This window comes from Bicyclus anynana, chromosome 13 (genome assembly GCF_947172395.1).
Source record: "Bicyclus anynana chromosome 13, ilBicAnyn1.1, whole genome shotgun sequence".
NCBI lineage: Eukaryota > Metazoa > Arthropoda > Insecta > Lepidoptera > Nymphalidae > Bicyclus > Bicyclus anynana.
In genome coordinates, this window is record NC_069095.1 from 8493359 (window position 1) to 8499184 (window position 5826).

The 5826-nt window shown below is 36.9% G+C and overlaps 1 non-coding gene across 1 annotated transcript; it reads left to right on the top strand.

Annotated features, from left to right (window-relative positions):
* Positions 1–941: 941 nt before the first annotated feature.
* Positions 942–1014, top strand: Trnam-cau (transfer RNA methionine (anticodon CAU)). The gene has a single exon. It is a non-coding gene; the product is annotated as a tRNA-Met (tRNA).
* The last annotated feature ends 4812 nt before the right edge of the window (positions 1015–5826 follow it).

The following is a 5826-nucleotide window of genomic DNA, read 5'->3' on the forward strand; positions in this document are numbered from 1 at the left end:
TTAAAACACAAAAGGTAATATATTTGCTAATATATAGAAGATAGATATATGGTGTCGCGGACTTTTTTGTAGAACTTTTAAAGATACATAAAGTCTCCATACATTAATTTCAATTTTACACAATAATTAAGGCAGCGCATGCGAATAAGTCTGTTTAAGAGGATTTTCAGTCCGACCTGTATGACAAAAACTGTGATAACTCGGCTAATATATATGATACCAATATAACATATAGCCTATAGCACTCCCCGATATTGTAGCATTCTACTGGTGAAAGCATTTTTAAAATCGGACCAGTAGTTCCGAAGATTACCCCATTTAAAAAATGTGACAAACTTACAAACTTACAAACTTTACCTCTTTATAATATTAGTATAGATATAGATATAGATTAAGACCGATTGACTACCTACTCGTAAAGTAAGGTAGGTACCTCTACCTACTATCGGACGAACTGCGGTGTCAAATGCGTAGTTCCCGCTCCCGTGCGATAAATTATAGCCTATATTATTCGCAGACAATGTGGATTTTCATTGGTGAAAGAATTTTTAAAATCGGTTTTGTGGTTTTGGTATTAAATTGTAACAAATAAAGTATTTCTTTAGATTTGTTTTTGATAAGTAAATTAGGCATTAGGATGTTACAGTAATAACTTTGACATAAACTTGAAAAATTTGTCTGCAAAAACTTATTTCTCGATAATTCAGCGATTATTACCTATTGTATTTTATTTCATAGGAAGCCTCAAAAATTATTGACGCTGTATTATATCTGTATTACAAAATTACAATGAATTACTGTGGTCATTCAAGTTTTATCGCGTGGACTAATATTGCAGGAATATTATCTGTAATCTGTTTTTGTATGGAGATAAAAAATACAATGTTGATAAAAAAAAAATATAAATGTAACTTATTAAAAATTTTAACCTTCTTACGCAAGCCTCGGTGGCGCAGTAGGCAGCGCGTAAGTCTCATAATCTTAAGGTCGTGAGTTCGATCCTCACCCGGGGCATATCGTTTTTGTCTATTTCTGTTTTTTTTTACTGTGTATAGGTACAAAGAATAGAATAAGGACATTTACATAACAGTGCGACGTAAACTACCATCCCGAATTTAGATAAATTATTGTTCTCCCTTATTAGTAGTTTTAACCGACTTCCAAGTAGGAGGATATTCTACGTTCGACTGTATTTTTGTTTTTATTTTGAGATGTATGCACATCTAATTGTAATTAATTTGATATAACAAAAGTAAAAAAAAATAAGAGTTAGGTATTATAAAAATATTAACTTCTTGTTACAAAATCATTAAGTCTAGAATAAATATATATATACATATTTTTATTATTTAAGTATAATATTTTCTAGAAATATTTTTAGCGAATGCTTTCAAATAGTCATTGTGGTGCCATCTTGTTTATTTTTTTTATATTAAGCATAGTTAAGTAAAGCGCCATCTAGCGTAGTGTTGTTAAAATACGCCGTAAATTCACCAGCGCCATCACCGTGCCACGTACTCGAACTAATAAAAGTTTCTGGTAACGTAGTTCATACATGACAAGCTAGATGGCGCTGTATAGCTCTGCATAAACCTTTTTTCACCCGACTGCGCTAGCAAGAGCTAATATTTGTCTTTTTAAAATAAAATTAAATAAGTATTGTGTAAATAATAAATAAAAACAATCCCTCAAGGACCTTGTGGGTGGAGGGCCCATACAAACAAAGAGGTCGTTAAGACTACGAAAACTCTTCACAACTTACAATACGCGTATTGCCTTTTATATCCGACTTTTTCCTGTGGGTAAGTCTCTCTCTATACTTACATGACATCTCCTCTAAATCTTCTTAATTCTGTTTATCTTCTCTTATGAGCTAGGTCTCAGCAACGGAGTAGATACCTACAGAGAATCTATTCAGACTCCCCAAGCAACTAGGGGCGTCTGAATAGGTAGGTAACTACTCTGTAACTATATTATCTACCTACCTATATTGATAAATTACTGGTAAACATCGAAGTGTCATTATTTTATTACCTAATCTATTGTATAATGGAATATAGAAACTAGATTTTGAATAAGACTATAAAAAAATATTTTACTAAGTTTTCCAACATAACGGTAATGCCACATCTGCACCAAAAGCAGTCGACGGCAGTCAACGACAGTCGACGGCAAACAACGACAGTCGACTGTCGTTGACTGCAGTCGCCACCGTGAAGGCTGTAGTCGACGGCGATCGCCGATTGCAGTCGACTGCCGTTGACTGCAGTCGTCGGTAGCAGTCGCTGGTCGTGTAAACGAACCTGCGTAGTACCGCTCATCATTTATCTGTTTCATCAGACGATGCTTCTGCGCTTGCTCAAACAAAACACCCGGTGAAGCCGCTCGGCAACAAACGTACCTAAACAGAAGAAAAATATTTTTAGTCAAATGTGGAGGTTGCCTTATAGGTAGTCGGCAAAACGCGTAGGTACTTACGCCGTGGAGGTTGATGGGGTATTGTTTCGAATTCCATCACGCGTTGCCCTGGACAGGGTTAAGGCCACCGCACGCGAGCCGGGAGCGGCCGGGAGTCGCCGGGAGCCGCCGGGTGCGCTCGGGATACGGGTGATTGGATTTATTGGATTGCGAATTCCACTAGACGGTGACTTACGCAGGAGTGTCAGATGGAACCTAGTTATTGTGCTAACTCGAAAATATTAAACATAAAATATGGCTTATGACATTTATACAATTACAACTTACAATTTACAAATAACTAGGTTTTCTAGTGGTAAAACAACTTACAAAATGGATTTAGTATATCCAGAGATTACCCCCAAACTTTACCTCTTTAATGTATTAATATTGATAATGATTTTATAGGATAGTTGTGAATAGGCGTGCAATGTTTAAATTTGTAAATATCTACAATCTATACTAATATTATAAAGCTGAAAAGATTTTTGTTTGTTTGACTGAACGCGCTAATCTCAGGAAATACTGGTCCGATTTGAAAAATTCTTTCAGAGTTAGAGCCATTTATCGAGAAAGGCAATTGGCCATATTTTATCTCTGTATTCCTACGAAAACGAGAACCACGCGAGTGAAACCGCTTAAGTATAGGCATAGGATCCACGAGGCAATCGAGCCAAAGGCAGCCAAAGCCAAATCTTTTGCAGCAAAAATGTTAAAATAAAAAGATAACTAGTAAAATTTATATTTATTTTCTTTGAAAGACTTGTTGTCTGTTGCCACTTCGGTAGGAGCCGCATTCCCAACTAAACGCCACTTTATTTAACAATAGTAAAAGGGCTACCTTTATTATCTGTATCTTTAGTTCGAAATAATAATCATTTCACCCTTTGAAGGACAAAGGGTGTGTTCTAAATAAATCAAAAACTAAATCGGTTTTTGACAACCATAGACATTGAGGCGCTTTTGTTAAAGAGAGGATCTTTGGATTTAAACCGATGAAAGTCCAATTCGTGACATATGAGTAGGCCTGTTACATGGTCTTTCAAATACCTTGAGCATCAGCGTGTATCCAGCGGCTCACTGTCTACCCGTTTGATATCATTGGACCACCTATAGTGGGAGATTGACCAACGCAACACTTTTAGGTGCGGGGTCATTGTTCCAGGACTTTTGAACCCGATTATCTATAACGGCTCTTCGAACTATGTGCATCTTGCACTGTGCACATTGCTACTTTAGCTTCACGACTCGTTGAGCTATACCTACTGGTAACTTGTTTCTTCTGCAAATCTCCCAATTTCTGGTTCGACCATCCAGATACACTCCAGTGACTCTGAGCCTTCTTATGTGGTACATAGTTAGGGATCAAATCGCGAAACCAAATATTAATTATTATCATTGGCAACGCGACCTTTTTCAACCTTTCGCATTCAGGCACTGACGAATTTTGGACGTACCTACCTAAAGATGTCGTGGAGTTTCTCGAACGTTGCGCAGCCGAGTTGAATTCCGCGATACATCTCTTACTCGAAATTGGACAATTGGCCTATTAACTTTCTGCCTTAGTATCTGCTAACTTGGTCGGAAAAACATGCCAGCCATTAATAAACCAATTAGAAAACAGGGTAAATAAAATGTTTACTTATTTTAACAACATGCTACACTTAACTTTCTGCCTTAGTATTCGCTCACTTGGTCGTAAGACTATGCCACGAATAAACCTAACTATGTATAAGATAAAGCAAATAAAATGTTTACTACTTATTCAAATGTACTATTTTAGACATAAAAAGAGAACGCAATCAAGTGTATTGACTTGTCAATTAATAAAAATAAAAAAATACAATTAATTATGCAGGTTTAGAACTGCCCCTTAACAGTGCATGGTGACGCTGCACCCTTAAAATGGGCCAATTATACCCCTTTTAAAGGGCGCCGCCCTAAAACGCTATTAGTGGTAGATTTATACCAAGTCATTAGACGCATTGATTAGTTACGGATGCCTTTCTGAGATATTTAACGCTGAGCGATTAATGATGTTGGAGAAGTAGTTAAATTAAGTGTGAGGTTCGGGGTTCGATTGGTGTTGATTTCAAATGAATATAGTTTTGACAATTGACAGAATATTATTGATTCTTGGAAGTCAAATTACTTATTATTAAACAGTGAACATGTAACTACCATGTTAAAATGATTTGTCAATAACTTTACTCTTCCACAGCTTTTGGCTCAGTAGCCTGACTGTACCGTTTCGATCACGCTGGACTAATTCGTGCACTTGCATATCTTTTCGTTTATGGGACAATGGATTATTGGTCGTATATAAAAAGACTTAGATGTCTGATATTCCATAAGAAATATAATTATTCATTATCAACCCTTAATTTCCTTACTGCTGAGCTCGAGTCTCATCTCAGAGAGAATTAAGAAAATTCTCTAGTATGCAGGTTACCTCACGATGTTTTTCCTTCACGGTTTGAGACACGTGATATTTAATTTTTTTAAATGCACACGACTGAAAAGGTGCATGCCCCGGACCGTATTCGAACCCACACCCGGAATCTGAGGCAGAGGTCATATCCACTGGGCCATCACTACGCAATTATTAGTAGTATATTAATTATATGAATTGTATTTTGATTTAATCGGTCAAGGTAGACTAATAACTTTCAAGTAGATAGGTCCTTTGCTGGAATGGCTGCTAAGTGCTGGAATGGCGACCCCGCACTAGTAAGCGCAGTGTTGGCCGACCCCCCACCAGGTGGACTGACGACATCAAGCGAGTCGCAGGGATTCGCTGGATGCAGGTGGCTCAGTATCGTGATGTTTGGAAGTCCCTACAAAAGGCCTATGTCCTGCAGTGGACGTCCATCGGCTGATATGATGATGATGATGATGAGATAGGTCCTAGAACCTATGAAGAATATCTTTCTACGGACATAGGGACTCGTACCTAGTTCTATTATAATTGTATGGTAAGACTGTAGTGATCTATCAAACTCTTGTTCACATGTTTATATGTGAACTAGCTGACCGATTTTACCCACGTGGTTCCCATTCCCGTAGGAGTACGGGGATAATATAAGCCTATAGCCTTCCTCGATAAATGGGCTATCTAACACTGAAAGAATTTTTTAAATCGGACCAGTAGTTCCAGAGGTTAGCGCGTTCAGGCAAACAAACAAATAAACTCTTCAGCTTTATAATATTAGTAAACATAAAGTAGTAGGGTAGGTAAGTACTTTATTTACAGTTGTACAGAGAAGAAATTAAAAAAATTAAATAAATCAGTTTACCACCGATTCCGGGAGAATATTAATATCAATCAATTTATGTCAAAAAGTATAATAATTTACAAGTAAGTAATTT